Consider the following 17,965-nt stretch of genomic DNA (forward strand, 5'->3'; position numbering starts at 1 on the left):
ATCCAGAGACCAGAAGCTGAAGGACACATTTTAGTAATAAGCCATGCGTGTCAGTGTGAGTTGACAAAATGTTAATGTGTTGTCTTACAGCTTAACATAACTTTAATGTGTTGTCTGTTAACATAACGTTAATGTGTTGTCTGTTAACATAACGTTAATGTGTTGTCTGTTAACATAACTTTAATGTGTTGTGTGTTAACATAACATTAATGCTTTGTCTGACAGGTTACTGTGACGTTAATGGGTTGTGTTTATGTGTTGTCTGTTAACATAACGTTAATGTGTTGTCTGTTAACATAGCGTTAATGTGTGTCTGACAGGTTAACATAACGTTAATGGGTTGTCTGTTAACATAACGTTGATGTGTTGTCTCATGAGGGTCTGGGCCAGAGCAGCACTCACTTCTGTACAAAGTCCATGACTTCATGCTTACAGACGCTCTGGACTTCTACCACGAGGCTACTGCTGATCCTTTTCGCCTCCTCAGTGACAGCATTGAGACACTAGAGGAGGGAGATGACTGGAGTCAGTACGTTAAAACACTACGTTCATTTCTCTAAAACGAGACAAATCATTCTGTCACAACTCTGAGCTTTGTGTTTGAGCCCGTGAGACAAGCCCAATGAACCATTAACAGCCTAAAGTCTTCACAGCCCTAAGGACCAGTGAGTACAGACGGGAGCTACCAGTCAGGGTCTAACTTTCATAATGCAGCCTTTTCAACAGACACAACACTTTTTTATTAATTCGTTCAGTTTGATTGTTCAGTATTATTTACCTGAATGACATCCATGTGCACTTTAATTAAGGTTTCTTCATCACAAATTTCACTGTCCTCTTCATCACATTGTAGAATCTTTGAGAATGTCTCTGAAATATTTGCCTGTTAAAAAGTTTTTTAATTGCACAGATGAGGAGTTTTATCCATACAAGACAAATACCACTTATGAATCTCCTCATACATCACTTACACACGTCCTTATATTCCAATCGTACATGTCCTCATATACAACTCATTCATATCCTCATATACTCACATACCACTCACACATACCTTCATATACCACTCACACATGTATTCATATACCACACATACATACATTCATATACCACTCACACATATACTAACATACCACTCACACACATACCACACACACATATACCACACATACATACATTCATATACCACTCACACACATACATTCATATACCACTCACACATACATTCATATACCACTCACACATGTATTCATATACCACTCACACATATATATTCATGCACCACACACACATATACCACTCACACACATATTCATATACCACTCACACATATATTCATATACCACTCACACATATACTCGTGTACCTGTATGGCAAACAGAAATTTTTCCTTCATTCTGTGGACCCACTGAATCCATAGATAAAGATCAATCACTCCCAAGGTCCCAGTCATCCCTTTTTGGATTCCAGGGTGTCCTAACAATCCTTGACTTGGAAAATATAATTAAACACATGCATGTAGTTAGTAGTATTCCTCACATAAACGCATTACGCCTGTGAAGTTTGTATTCAGATGTCTAGACTGTTTGAGAATTTTGTGATTTTAACTCCCAAATTATGACTTTGTCTCCAACACCAGTCAATGATTAAAATCCACAGTACCTAAGGTATGTCTGCAGAACCCACTGTAGTAGTAAGGAAATCTGTCCTACGGTGAGTGTTCTCTGCAGTATCAAATCCAGCTGTGTGAAGGTATAGCGGTGGTAACTGTCGACCAAAGGACCTAGAAGGTCCGCCTCTGTCAAAACTGGGGCCAATCGCAAAATCTCTTCCAAGACAACATCCTGGACCTGCCTGAGGTATTGATTCAGCTGTCCTGTGTCCTCTGATGGCAGAGGGGGGAAGTGCTGCTGAACGGATTCCTCCACAGCCTGAAGATACTGGGGGAGCCAGTCCCTGGGGCAGCCTGTTTCAGCTTCACTGCGTAAACGGCTCCAGTGTCTCACCGAACCAGCTGAGGCTGAATCAGAATCTCCCAACAGAACTCCAATGAGGGTCTCAAGGATTTCCTGAATATGAACAGAATCTGTGTCCTGAGTGGCTTCATCTGGGACAACGTTTTCTTCAGAACATGCCAATGAAGAGTCCCCTGTTTGGCAAACTGTATTGGAACACAATGATAGAGTAACTTCTCTGCTAAGATTAAAAGTAAAATTTCTCTCACCAATAATGTGGTAAGCTGAGCAAGCTGCAACAACATGTTTTAGAGTTAAAAGTAATTATTAAAGTAATTATTAAAGTAATTGTTAAAGTAATTATTAAAGTGTGTTGAACAATGACAGCTATGGAAGCATCTCTTTGTACCTTTTACAAAGTGCATTGTCTTTTAATTGTCCAGTAAAGTGGCTGTGCGGGTGTATGTGTTTGTGTGGGGTGGGTGGGGGGCATGAAAGCAGGGTGTGAAAAATATAGACAATGAAGGATGGGGGCAGCATGGTGTTCAGGAGCCGGACTGCTTGGGGGAGGAAACTATTGCACAATCTGACAGACCTGCTCATGATGCTGCAGAACCTTCTCCCAGATGGGAGGTAGGTGAACAATCCATAGGAGGGGTGGGAGGAGTCAGCCAGAATGCCAGTGGCCTTGTGGATGGACCAGGAGGTGAATATGTCCTGTAGGCAGGGGAGAGAGGTGCCTATGATCCATTCCGCTGCCTGCACAACCCTTTGGAGAGCTCTATGGTTGGACGGGTGGCAGTTCCTGTACCAGACAGCGATGAAACTGGTCAGGATGCTCTCGATGGCGCCCCTGTAGAAGGTTGCGAAGATGGGTGTGGGAGGGTGCACCTTCCTCAGCCGTCGGAGAACGTGCAGGTGCTGCTGGGCTCTCTGGGCCAGGTAGCTGGTGTTGGTGGTCCAGGAGAGGTCCTCTTTGATGTGAACACTAAGGAACTTGGTGCTCTGCACTCGCTCCACTGAGTCACCATTGATGCTGAGTGGGGAGTGGTCAGTGCTGGACCTTCTGAAGTCAACAGTCATCTCTTTGGCCTTCCCAATGTTAAGAGACAGATTGTTGTCCTTAAGCACAGGACTGATGGTGGTGGCCTTGAAGCAATGTAGTTCGACAGCCTGGCTCAGGGAGGTGTTGAAGATATCCGTTAGGACGTCAGCCAGCTGGTCTGTGCAGGCTTTGAGCACTTGACTTGGTATGTTGTAAGGTCCCGCAGCCTTGCATGGGTTGACTCTGGAGAGCATCTTCCTCACGCTGGCCGGGGACAGGGAGAGCACCAGATCATTCAGCGGGGGTGGTGGTTCTTCTCGCCGTCTCTGTGTTCGGGGCCTAAAACCTGGTGTAGAAGACATTGAGTGCATCTGGTAGAGAGGCATTGGTGTCGCAGACACATGGTGAGATCTTGTAGTCTGTGATGGTCTGGATGCCTTTCAACATGCTCCGTTTGTCTCTCGAGCAGGTGAAGTGGTGATTGACTCTCTGTGCATGGTCACACTTTGCCTGCTTGATGCAGTGGGACAGGCTGCTTCTTGCTGCTCTGAGTGCCGCGTCATCTCCCGCTCTGAAAGCAGCATCCCAGGTTTTCAGCAGTTTCTGGACTTCTGCTGTGAACCATGGCTTTTGGTTGGCGCATGTGGTGATGGTTTTCATAACTGTGACATTCTCGATGCATTTGTTGATGTATCCAGTCACTGTGGCAGCGTACTCGTCAATGTCTGTGTGTTAGTTGCTGGTTGCTGCCTCTCTGAAGATGCTCCAGTCTGTTTGCTCAAAGCAGTCCTGTAGGGCTTCAGTGACTCCCTCTGGCCGTACTCTGACCTGTTTACTGACAGGATTTGCCCTCTTCAGCAGTGGTTTATATGCTGGAGTGTGCATTACAGTGGTGTGGTCAGAAAGTCCTAGGTGGGGGCGGGGAGTAGCTTTGTGTGAGGCCTTGATGTTTGTGTAGACCACATCCAGTGTATGAAGTCCTTTGGTAGAGTTTGGGTAATGCGGTTGTTAAATTTGCTTGGTTGAAGTCCCCAGTGGTGATAAAAAATCCATCAGGGTGAAGAGATTGCAATTCACTGATGGTATCGTATAGTTTATGTAGTGCGTCTTTAGTATTAGCATCAGGGGGTATGTACACTGCCACAATAATAATGGCGGTAAACTTCCGTGGCAAATAATAGAGTCTATACTGCCATATATTCCACCAGCAGTGAACAGTATTTGGAGATCAGCACAGAGTTTGCACACCATTCTGTGTTGGTATAAACACACAACCCTTCTCCACGAGTCTTACCGGACCTGCGGGTGTCCCTGTCTGCACGGATAACTGTTAGCACCGTTAGCTGAATGGCTGCCTCAGGGATGTTGTTATTCAGCCATGTTTCCGTGAATATGAAGACACAGCATTCCCTCATGTTTTACTGTGCGGATCTCAGTAGTCTGATGTGGTCGAGTTTGTTGTCCAGGGAGCAAACATTCACCAGTATAATGGATGAGGTGGCTCATCTGGTGCGGTTAGTTTTTAGCCTAGCCCATATGCCTTCCTGTTTACTGCGCTTCTGTTTCCTCTTGCATCACGTGTGGTGTCTCTTTGCCGGGGCAACTGCTGCAGGTGATTCAGAACCTAGCTCGCGTAGCAGACCTAGGCTGCGGAACTCCTTTGTTATGTTATCACCTCTCCGGTGATAACTCGTATTTCAGTTTACGTGTATTCCTTATGCATGTTTAAACAGTAACACATCTGGAAACAATGATCCAGTCCCAGCCAGCCTCCAGCCTGCTCCAGTCGCCTTGGAGGCTCCTTCTATTCCAGTCGCCTCAGAGGCTCCTCCCTCTGCTCCCGTCACCTCAGAGGCCCCTCCTCCGGCTGCTGTACCTGATCCACCATGAGATCCTCCGGTCCCACCTCCTGGTCCACCTCCAGACCGCCTAGCTCCATCTCCTGTTCTGCCACCAGAACCTCCAGATGACGTCCTAGGTCCGCCTCTGGACTGCCTTGTCCTATCTCCTGGTCCGCCACCAGAGACTTCAGACCACTCAGCTCCCTCTCCCAGTCCACCGGAACCTTCGGACCACCCAGCCCTGTCTCTTACTCCACCCCTGCTGTCTTTCGGTTTCCTCCCCGAGTCTCCTGGTCCTCCCCAAGTCTCCAAGTCCTCCTGGCTACCCGATATCCCTTCCCAAGTTGATCAGAGTCCCTTCGAGTATCATGATCTGGGTGAGGTCCTCAGTAAGAAAAGAGCCATGTCACTGCCTTCCAATAATCCTAAGTAATCCTGACCGCCCCAGAGGGAACATTGGGAGACATTATTGGGGGGGTTCTGTCATGACTTTGGGGAGTGCCGTTCTTTTTTTGGCCATGTGGGGTCCTCAGTCTTTGTTTTGTGTCTATTTAGTTCATTACTGATGCATTGTGTTCACCTGTGTCTTGTTCTGTCTATTTAAGCCTCTTGTTTTCTTTAGTTCTGGGCCCAGTCTTGAGTTGTCACCTGTGTGCAGCTCCTGACCAAGCCTTGCTGTAAGCCCTGTTTTCTCTTTTAGCTCTTCTTGGATTATTACCTGTTGTTGATCTCCTGTTTGCCTGTTTGCGGATCTTGATTCTGTCTGCTGTTTTTTTGCCTGATATCTCTGCCCACTGTTTTTTCACCTCTTGCATGGACTGATCTCTGATTTGCCTTCTGCCTTAATTAACTAAGTAAAAGAAACACTTAAACTGAAACCCTCGTGTCTTGGTCTCTATGTGGCACACTAGTAAGGCTCTGAGTTTCCAGAGGTGCGTTCAAATTCGGCAAACAGAGACAAATGGTTGCAAACAGTTTTGAACGGTTTTCTGTTTGCTTTGAGTTCACTGCGAACGTTTGCGAACACACACAAACGGTCTGAGGAGGCAGTTCTCAGCGAACAGACATGGACGCTGGACTAAGGGAGATGTGTGCCCAGAAAGGAGTTATCCCAGAAAATATCCATAAGTGTCCGATTTTATTTAATCTTCTTACAGTAGTTCAAGTGGTTAACGTGTCTAACTGTCAGTTACGTTGATACTCTTTCTGAAAGCCTCTTTTTTGTATTGTCGTTATCAGTCCTTAGCATTAGCTAAGCAATTGCTCTCTCTATTCGTTAATTTAGGCTCTCACATACATCACATACAGCTAAAGCGTTACATATAAAAATTTTGAAATGGTTGTTATTAGTAACTTAGAGGATTAATGTCGTCATTGTATGCTGACCTACACAACAGCAACTCAGTAAAGGTTAATGCTATAGCGTAACAACATACAGCAACAGGCTAACTACAGTCACATTACAGTTACAATTTTTTTCCTTGTAACTTTAGAGGACTTCACCCAGCCAGAGGACATGGTGATGGACAACACAGTTGCAGCGGACAAGTCAAATGCTGTTAGTAAGTAAACATTTGCTAGCTCTTATTAATGTCAGCCTATTCAAGATCATCAGTAAGTTGTAAGTTGTCCATTATGCTGCCTTATCATTTGCTTACTGTGTAATGTAGATAATTGGACCCATGCTGCAGTGCTACTTTTAACTGAATCTTGGAGATCTCTAAGAGAAATTTAAGAGCCCGGTCATAAAGTGGAAGCAAGTCTGGGAGATGGTGGCTGCAAGTTCTGTACAACACATGGAGCTGTCCAATTTCATAATAGGATGTGTATCATTAAAACTGAGTTGATTGGTCATAAGCTTAATTTAGAGTTATGCCCCTGCATTGTTTTGTGTGCATTTTTGTTGATGTATAGATATAAAACCATCCTTGATGGTCACCAGAGGATGGGACAGGGTTGGCGAAAGTGGGAATTCTTCCAGCTCCTGGATGAACTTTTTGCAGGGGATCCAGCCGTGACACCCATTGCTGTTGTCTCCTCACTGCCACCACTCACAGCCCCCAAAATCAGGCAACTACATCTGGCCACACTTCCCTGGCAACCCCATCTGTGACCCCCTCAGCAACATCCCATGGCATTGCCAATCAATCTGGTGTTGTGAATCCCCAGCAACGACCAGTGTCATGCACACCTGTTCTAAGTGTGGTGCAGTCACCCTGTGACCCAACAAGTCACATAGTGGAAGTTGTTAAGGACAGGGCTCAAAAAAGATGCTGTGAAAAAAACACTGAACGATTAGATGAAATTATAAAACTTCAGAAACAGAGATTCAAAAAGAAAGAAATGACATTTTAAGACAGTTCACTGCTGCACTTGCACACATGGCTGAAAAGTAAAAGGTTTTATAGCAATCTATTAATGTATTAATAGGGTTAGCTATTTTTTATCAATTAATTGTAACATGTTATTATATATTATTTATTTATGCATTGTTGTGACTAATGAGTATTCTTGGCATTAAAACTTTAATTTTATACAACTGCAGCAATGTCCTCTCTCTTTTGCTCTGCTGTTCTCCTCTGTGCTCACATCAGCTGTTAGGTCGACATTATCTTCATCTCCCTCACTGATCAGAATAAAGTTGTGTAGGACGCACGTACTGGCTATGAACTTTGGAATAGTTTTTAGTAGTGCTACATCAAGGAAGTGTAGTCGTCTTCTCTTGCATTTTAAGAGCCCAAATGCAATGTCAGTGTGTTGAGCCATGTACATTGTTAAATCTCTTTTGGTGCTCTGACAGAAGACCATTGTCCCTGTAAGGGACAAGCAGGTTGGTCTCTAGAGGGTAGGCTGAATCACTTAATAGATGGTACTGGGCAGGGAGAGGGTGGGCATTCAGCATTGCCTTTAGGTCGCTGTTTCTGTACACGCGTGAGTCGTGCACTGATCCAGCATTGCCAGTATGAATGTGTGTGAAGCGCAACTGGCTGTCGCACACTGCCTGCAGTTGAATACTTGCATGTCCCTTTCTGTTAATAAAAGCATCCCTGTGTGCTGATGGACCTTTGACGGGTATATGGGTGCCATCAATACATCCAATGACACCTGGGAAGCCGCCCTTTCTTTCAAACCTCTCTGCAAACAGTGGGTACTGCTCAGGTGATGGCCAGCAGGTGTATTTTGGCATCAGTGCAGTAAGGTTTTCAACTATCTGAGTGAAATAGGGGTGCAAACTGCCTCTGCTGACCCCAAACCGATCAGCCACCCCTCAAAAGGACTCTTGGTTTGCCAGCAACTAGAATGTTGAAAGTATTCGCACTTCAGTGGTGGGTTCAGTGTGCTGGTTGAGATGTAGTCCTATCTCTTGATAAAGTTTCTGAAATAAACCAAAGGCTGTAGCTAGCTTAATGCATTTTAATGCATCCTTGTATTATATTGCAATGAAGTAAAGTAACTTAAAAAGAGTAACAGTATTTTTAACTAGTAGTCACCTGTTCTTAATTTCAGCATCTACAATTAGGCTTAAAGATTTTAAACATTTTAATATAGGCCTGTGTCTAAATCCTTACTTCGACTGTAGTCCTATGCATCCGAAAGGGCGACCTGAATGTAAAATCGTCGTAGGTGGGTACGCCTTTGGTTAAATAGCCCTCTATTCTCCTTGCATCTATTGGTTTCCGTTTCAGTACGCTCTGTATCAAATCGACTACATCTAGCATGTTTTCCTCCGTTAAATCATCAATAATAACAGAGGCTGCAGCCAGTACAATTGCCTTGTTTGTCGCCATCTTTAATGATTTAAACCTAACAATTTGGAATGTTCACAAAAAAAGTTCAAATTTAAAAGTTTAAAGAAAACCCGTTTGCCTCAGTTTGCCGAATTTGAGCGCACCTCAGGTCAGAACCCTGGGTTCGATTCCCAGGTCAGCCGTTACTGAACAGGTGTCTGACTGTCTGTTATGATTTTGTATTGACCTTTATCTGGAGCAGCAGTGTCCTTCACCAGATCTTCCTCTATGATCTTCCTTAATGAAAATCTCCTCAGCACACTCCTTGCACTCTTCATTTTTTCATCAGTTCACTGCAAAGTAATTCTGTAATCACATAAGTAATAAAAATACTTTGTGGAGAGCTGATCTGTGCAACCTTTGCCAGTTTTAAATCACGTTGGCTGTAATACATACCCATTTAAGCTGTAAACATTATGTAATTGAGACAGGAATACTGTTGATGGACATGCAGGTGAAGAGAAGTGTTCACCCTCTCATAGAAATTAAGCCAAAATACATTCATCAGATTTTACTTGTGATATGTAAATATCTCTGCCATTGCTATGTGCTTTCAAATGATCATCATTTGTATACTGCAGCTATATATGCATACTATCACTGTGTACCCAGAAGAGCACTGCACTACAGCTGAGGAGTCTGATCTTAGGCCAGTGCAAAGCGTTTTTTCTTTCTTTTATGATCATAAAACAGACCAGAGATACTAACCTGGAACAGGGATACTAACAGGAAACTGGTAGGCTAAAAGGAAGCAGGCTACAGGAACAGTGCAAGTTAAACAGGAGGTTTTTCATCAGGAACAAATGTTTTACTTGAAATGATGATGCCTGACAAAATGATTAGAAATATAACTGTCAGTTTAATACAACAAAAGTTGTCTGAAACCTTATGAGCTAGATGAACTTGTACATTTTTTTGCACAAGTGTAATACTAACCAGGACAGTACAGATATTTGCAGATGAGCCAGAGAATATTTCATATGATGAATATTACATCCAGGGGTGGATTTAGGGATGGGTGACACGGGCGGCCACCCAGGGCGGCATCTTGCCAGGGGCGGCACAGGGCGCCCGCACAAAAAAAATGTTGACATGTGCGCAGTCAGTTTTCTGCTGCTCATTTGCATGTCACCTCGATGATATCAGGTCATCGTGTGGGTCAATTAACCTGATTCTAGTTTGTGAGCTAGGCAGGCTACTGCCTGGGAAGGTGTCCCACTCAGAAGTACAAGAGGGGGAGGGGGGTGGGGTTTGACTGATCTCAGGTCTCCCCACTGGAAGCCTGAGGTAGGGGGAGTGGGGGAATCTGACTTTATACAGTGCTAAATCAATTAGTAAAATAAGGCACAATTCATTCATAACACTGTGAATATATAGTTTCTGAGACCTTTTTTTTTTTTTCAGATTTGTGCAAAATCCTTAAAAAAATATAAAACCAGTCTGCACCTGGAGCACCGGAAGCGGGACTTTCGGCTCTCAGAATATCCATGTTAATCAACTGTCCAGATTATGCCAAAAGACAGAGAGAGAGAAGTTAACCATTGCAGTGGTAACTTAGCTCGCTTCTAATGTACAGTCTCGTTGATTTGTGCAGGTAGATATATTTCTGTGTATGGGGGGGGGGGGGTCCACCTGCCTTTTTTAGCAGATCCATATAAACTCTCGACGAGAATAAGCTGAAACACGTTCTCGCTCGTAAGCGAAGGAGCTCATAGTCAGCCCAATCCACATTATTATAGGATTAATGTTTGACTCCCAGTTATGATGTCACTCCGTACCACCAGCCAATCTTATGTCTACATCGCAAGGTACGTAACATGATAATATTTAAGAAGAAGAAGCCTGGTGGAAAATCAGCAAACTCTTCAAATCTACAATGAAACCCTGCAAATATACTTCAATCTGGCACAATCCTGACTTTCTACTCAACAAGAAACCACTAAACTTCAACGCATGGAAACAAAGCCGTATCACACACCTCCACCACCTTTTCCAGAATAATTTCATTACTTTTCAACACCTGGTCCAAAAGTACGAGGTCAGGAAAGAACAATACCTCCAGTGCCTCCAATTTAAGTCTATCCTAAAATCTAAAATCAATTGATCAAATAACAATTAACTCCCTTCCCCACTTATACAAGAAATCAACAAAATAACGAACCCTAAGAAAATTCTTTCAAAATTATATAAACTAATATCCACCACAATATCCAGAACAGTCTCCATTCCAATCAAAGCCTGGAAAAACGACTTATCACTCACCTCTGATACTGAATTCTGGACCCAAATCTGCAGGAACACCTTCACAATGACTAAAAATACCAACCTACAACGAATACAGTACAAGGTAATCCACAGAGCGCATATCACCCAGCACAGGTTGTATAAGATGGGACTCTCAGACTGACACATGCTCACACTGCTCATTAAACACCCCAGATAATTATCTCCACTCTACCAGGCTATGCCCACCAATCCAAAGTTTCTGGCAGCAAGTCATTAACAGAATCTCTCTTATTATGAGCGGTAGAATTCCACTATCCCCATCCCTCTGTCTACTTGGAGATCTCTCAGTAATAAAACCACCAATCCAAAACCCAAAATCTATACTCATTGCCTTAACTATCGCCAAGAAAACAATCCTCCTGAACTGGAAAACTAGAAAAGCATTAAACATCACACAATGGTTCTGCCTCAAAGATTACATATCTATGGAAAAAATAACATTCCAGAACCAAACCTCACACTTTGAAAAAACCTGGGGTCCCTTTATCATCTCATTAGATTCGCCTGTAAACTAAACCCACCAACTCCAAAAGACACACAGGCGCACACACACGCACACACATGCGCACACACACACACACACACACACAAACACACACACATGCACATACACATTACAACCCTCCCCAAAACCTTACTTCCTACCTTTCATCACATACTCTGATATCATTCCTCCTACATAACCACATAAACTTCCCCATTAACTCTCATTTATTATATGCACTGCTTGGTCTTATGTCCTGTCATGTCAGTCTGTTTGTCGGTCTGTCTGTCTGTTAGTGTGGTCTTGTCACGTCTCGTCATGTCTCGTCTGGTTTGTGTGCTGAGCTGAGTTCCTGTCCGTCCTTCCACTTGTTCTTGTCATACCTCGTAATATCTCTATCTGTATGTCTGTCTGTGTGTTCGGGTATTGACATGGGATCAGGCTAGGTGGGTGGGAGGGTGGATATGGAGCGGCTTTATAATAAATAAATTTATTTTTTTTATATTTATATTATATATTTTTTAAAATATATTTATTTAATAAATAAATAATAAAATAAAGTTGTCCTCCGAAGAGGGAGGGGGGTGCTGGCGGGCTTAAAAAAAAAGTCTGAGTAAATGTTACAGTTAGTGAAGTATGGTGTATTTTTTTGTTTGGGGGGACGGCTGCTGGGGTGAGGGGTTCGCCTAAGGTGCCATACAAGCTAGAACCCCCACTGATTACATCATTTTTTCAAGTCAGTACTATCAGTGTGAAAAACAATAATTAGATAACAAGGTGATTAGCCAATCAGGTCCAGCTGGGCTCTGGCGAGGAGACAGGAGAGTAAAGAAAGAAGTCTGACAGTGATTCTACCATGTATTTAGCTTTCATAGTCAGTTCTTGTTCCTGTCAGTTTGGACCTGTGCCAGTGAGTTTGTCTACCTGTCCCACAGGCTTCCCTGTTCGTCCCCTTTGCCTGAGGTGTATATTTCAGAAAGCAGGTTCAGTGAAAACTCAGAGTTAGTTAACTCAGAACAAGTAGTAAACCTCCTGATAGAAGAGCCCTGTAGCTTTGTTTTGCTAGGAGAGTGAAGCCATAGGTCTATTCTATTAGGAGGTTTACTTGGGCTAATCTGAGTTAACTCACTCTGATTTTTCACTAAGTTTGCTTTCTAGAACACCTCCCAGGTTTTTTGAATGAGGTCTATGGTTGACTTTGTCTCTACAGAGCCCAGTGTAAATGAGAAAACTTATTTCAGACATGACCAGGGGTGAGGATTCACCTTGGTGATGTAACAGTTCTCGAGCACAACCAAGTGACTTTTCTGCTTTTTATATTTGTCACCTGTGCTGCACTACACAGCTTATGTTGGGATGAGCATTTCTGCATTTCACCAAGAAACACACTCTCTTAACTGAGGGCAGACCAGTGACCAATGACCAATATTTCTGCTGTATAAGCTCAATATCAGTGTAATGTCTTCATTCAAGGGAACATTATTGTATTTGCAATCGAATAATTAATTATTATAAAAATTACAGATAGTGGAGCATGCCTTTGTCTCATGATGGTGTTCAGAGGCATACTCCCTTTACATCAGGGATACAGTGCGCTCATATGATTAACCGTAACGGTTTTTGAGGTATGTTCTTTTTCCACATTGGAACAAGACTAAAGAAGGCCCTGAGGTGAATGGATGAGAAAAGGAGAAACTGAACTATCGCACGAGGTTGCAAAGTCCTGCTCCTATAAAGGGAAAAAATGAAAAGTGAAATAAAAATCATAACGAAAGCCTGGTCTGTAGTAAGAACCCGTCCTTTTGTTGTTCATGTCAAATATTGTCGCATTTCAAGTCAAGTAAGTTCTGTTTCAAGACAAACTGCCAGCCAGTGTTCTAAAACAAACACACAAATAAAACAGAAAGCATTTCTTAAAGCTACACCTATGATGCGACAACCATTCTCTGAGATGCTAACACAAAAGCGTTATGTCACTGCAAAAGTGCATTTAAGTTATGAAGTTTCTGGATGTATGTCTGACTTCTGAGTATGTCAGGAAACAATGTATTTCCCAGAAAAGCCAACCTCTCTGACAGCACTTGTGCCCTAACCAGTTACCCAGGCTTGACGAGTTACCGAGGCTTGGTGTTCTGTGCTCTTCATTCCAGCTTTTCAAATTTAAACCTGGACCATGTGCTTTAGAATACATGAGGCTTATCAAGGCACCATCTAGACTGCACTGACAACAACAACTGATCACCCTGTTGCTTCATCCTGCAAGACTGTCGCGATCCAACTCGGTCCTTCTGCTTCCTAGCTATCTTTTCCCTTTCTCCCATTTGTGTGTGTGTTCTGGTCCTCTCTGTTCCACTCCAGATTGCCTTTTTTGACTGTGGATTCTGCCTGCCATTTTTTGTACTGTTTGCTTGGTTATTAAAATTACTTCTATTGAACTCTTGCCCAAGAGTCTGCTTCTGGGGTCAGGACACCACACCCCAGGCCTCTCAGGCCGTGACAAAGATGGCAGTATCAAAGTTTAACTACAGAAATATTCATTTTCAAACGATGTGGATGTACACAAACAGGTGCACGAGCGTGTGTGTTCGTGTGCCTGGCTCATAGGCTTAGCTACAGTACAGGCTACTCATCATCGACAATGTCAGTGCGTCAGCTAATAAATGTTTAAGCAGCGTTGCTGATGCTAGCCTGAGGTAAGCCATTCCACTAGGCTTATGACTTAAGGCTGTCTACCAGGCTTATGACTGAAGGTTGTCCACCAGGCTTATGACTGAAGGCTGTCTACCGTGCTATGATTGAAGGCTGTCTACCAGGCTTATGACTGAAGGTTGTCTACCAGGCTTATGACCGAAAGCTGTCTACCAGGCTTATGACTGAAGGTTGTCTACCAGGCTTATGACTGAAGGCTGTCTACCAGGCTTATGACTGAAGGCTGTCTACTAGGCTTATGACTGAAGGTTGTCTACCAGGCTTATGACCGAAAGCTGTCTACCAGGCTTATGACTGAAGGTTGTCTACCAGGTTTATGACTGAAGGTTGTCTACCAGGCTTATGACTGAAGGTTGTCAAAAGACTGAGCTGAGGCAGCTAGAAGTAGATGGTTGTCCTTTCATGCACTGTACATTCATTGTTCATTTCTTTCTTGTTTTGCTATTACTCACCATAAAAATACTGAACAGTGAGAAAGTTTGGTTGGTTTCTACTTTGTGCTGAACAATTTAACTTTACCATTAAAAACGTGCAAATGCTCTTGTTTTATTAGTTGCAGTAGATATTTCATCCTTTTGAAAACCTGAGTACATTAAAAGCCTGGTACTACAAGACTTTGATTTTTAGGTGACTTGCATTTTTACAACTGTCATTCTTTTACAGTTGTACCTTTTTATTTCAACTCAAGAACAATGTCTGAATATTTTAATTACCCCTGTTTAACAGTGTAGAAGAATAGAAAGAATAATGTAACTGACCTTGCAGCAATATGGTGTATTCACCGAACGTCTCTCAGTATGTCTGTGACAGAATCCTGCTCTTACACGGAGACCTGGGGGGTGTTCCAGAAAGCAAGTTTAGTGAAAAATCAGAGTTAGTTAACTCAGAGTAGCCTAAGTAAACCTCCTAATAGATAAGCCCTATGGCTTTATTCCCCAGCAAAACAAAGCCACAGGGCTCTACTATTAGGAGGTTTACTACTTGCTCTGAGTTAACTAACTCTGAGTTTTCACTAAACCCGCTTTATGGAATAGGTTTTCACTAAGTTTGCTTGCTGGTTGATGTAGCGATAATCCTGATACACGTCTGAGCAGGGATGGAACCATGAAGAAATTTCTGGGTTCTGTTTAAGGATGTAACCTTGTTATATACAGAGCTCACAGATTCACTTTCACATTGGCAAATACCAAGACAACATTGTTCCTTGGAACTCAGCCAAAGCTCACACACACCCATACACACAACACACACAGAAACACACAATATGATAGTTATAGGTTTAATAATGAAAATTAATGACAAATATAATGTAGTGTTTTTTAGTCTGTCCAAAAAAGATTTCCTCTGCCCCTTTGGCCCTCCTCTCTCCTGCAGAAATGATTCCTGTTAGTCAAATTAACCTTTTAAAATTCAGCAGTGTCTTTTTCTTTGTCTGTTTGTGTTTTAAATTTGACTGTCAGGAAGCTTGAACACAAATCATAAACTACACAGTCAACAGAGCAGATTTTGAGTGTTTTACCCACATAATCTGGAGAATCTTCACTGCCTCAGAATCCCCACTGGGCACATCTCTTTTAGTGATTTAAGACACAAAACAGAGAAAAAACAGAGACAAGAGCCACGTTTAACAAGACTGAACAAAGCCACTCTTTACCTCTGTGAGCTGATTTATGATGTTTGAATTATAATTTTATAATTCAAACGCTTTGCTAATGTCCAAAACACAGACTGAAGTGTAACAAGGTTTTGTTCTGTAACACTCTGCACTGTTACTGACCTCTGTGCGACTGTCCTGAGGATCTCGTTACACTCAGCGTCATCGGTGACATCATCATCAGTCAGCGCTGAAAGGAAAACAGACACAGCTGTGGGTTATGCCAGGCTGTCTGCCTTCACTGGCCCTGTTATACTGAGCGTCTGTAACACGTTCAGTGTTCAAGTGTTGGCTGCGCTGTGGGAATATTTAATCTGATCATGATCAGATTGTCATCACAGCCTGGGTGAAACCAAATTTTTCTCTTTACAAAATCTGAAATGTTTTCCCTGACAATGAGGCGTAACTGTTTGTTGAGACAGTCATGGTAATGTGTATTTATTATCAGACAGGAGTGTATATGGCAGACGGCTGTGTCAGGACTCACTGGTGCAGTTTGTGTGACAGAGGTTGAGGGTTGGTGTGGACGTGTCGGAACAGGCCACGCGGTTACTGAGCTGGAAGGCACCGTACAGGGTTCCCACTCTGATCCCTCTCCCACTGCAGTCAGGCTGATGCTGGTGGCTCCGAGAGGATCTTCCAGAACCTCCTGAACTCATATCAAACTTGATGGGCCCAGAACAGATGGACACAGAAACAGAAACAGTCTCACAAATCCTTACAGTAGTGAAATTTAGCCATAGGAGTAAGTTGTGTGTTTAAAAGAAAAGCATTTCATCCATTCACATCTAGTAACACAACACCTCTGACTAATTACTGAGTGAGATTCTTAAAAGCATAGTTCCATACAGAAGGACTTCAATCTGTGTACTATCATTTCTCAAACAAACAACAGTCACTTAGTTACCAATGGCACTATATTCAAATGGTGGAACCCTGCCGTAATAATGTAAACTGTGCTCTTCTGTACAGACCGCCCAGTTCTTTGGAAAACACATGTTCTGACAGAGGAGCAGACTGTATGTCTCTGTCCTGTAAAACACCCCCATGAGTGAGAATACTCACTGTGTTCACATGATCAATCATGAATTTCACCTTTTTACTAAATATCAGAATCTTTCTTTATGGAATTGTTAGGTCTTTAACACACACTGAAGACCAACTGGGCTTTACTGCAAACTTTTATATAGTTCCAGTGTAAACTGTCTGAAAACAGAAACATGGAGGAAGAACAAACTACATAGAAAGACATTTTTCATGTGATGTTAAGACTCTCCATGTTAAACAGTCATTCCCTATGGAATGAAGCGGTGGTTCACATCCGTCCAGTCTCTGCATGGACTCCCCTTTTCACGCAGTTATGGGCAGACAGACCAAACAAACTCAACCATTTTTAAATAAAGACATCTTTATTTCACAGTTCTACTGAGACTGCCCCTGGCTGTTTGTGTCATAAAAATTTCATTTCTTGGATTTACGTCTGTTGAGATGTCATGAGCAGCTCATTCAACAGTAAAGAATAAGGATATAACCCAACGTGACTGCCACACACATCACATTTACAAATATTATGTGTACCCATATGGTGGCCAACACGTACTGAAATTTTCAGAAGTAGTAGAAACATACTGTACTGTCATTTTTGACTTTCATTTTGATTCTCATTACAACAATATACTTCCACTGAATATCATTGCTCTGGCCTAATTAAGACCGGTTTGAATGACAAAACAATAAAAGAAAATGCAATCTTTTAGGGCCAGACATGGAAACATGTAGAGTCTTTTCTGAGTGTGCTGGTATCTCTTTAAGACCCTTGCCATGGGGTCTGACATACTTGTGGAGCAGTCCTTTGCAGTTAAACAGGCTGGTGCAGCGCCTTACTGACCGGCTTACCGGCCTGTGTTATCAGGCCGCCTCAGCTAGTTCAGAATGCTGCTGCACGTCTGGTACTCAACCTCCCAAAACTCTCCCATGTCACTCCACTACTCACTGCTCTTCACTGGCTTCCGGTAGCAGCCCGCATCCAGTTTAAGACACTGGTACTGGCTTACCAGGCTACAAGAGGCTCTGCCCCATCCTACCAGTCTCTGATAACTCCCTACACTTCAGCCAGAGCTCTCTGCTCAACCTTCTCTGGTCAGTTGGCGGTCCCCTCACTTCAGGAACCCGGCAGCCGTTCCTCTCGGCCATGTCTCTTCTC

Source organism: Chanos chanos, chromosome 4, assembly GCF_902362185.1.
Source record: "Chanos chanos chromosome 4, fChaCha1.1, whole genome shotgun sequence".
In the NCBI taxonomy this organism is placed as follows: domain Eukaryota; kingdom Metazoa; phylum Chordata; class Actinopteri; order Gonorynchiformes; family Chanidae; genus Chanos; species Chanos chanos.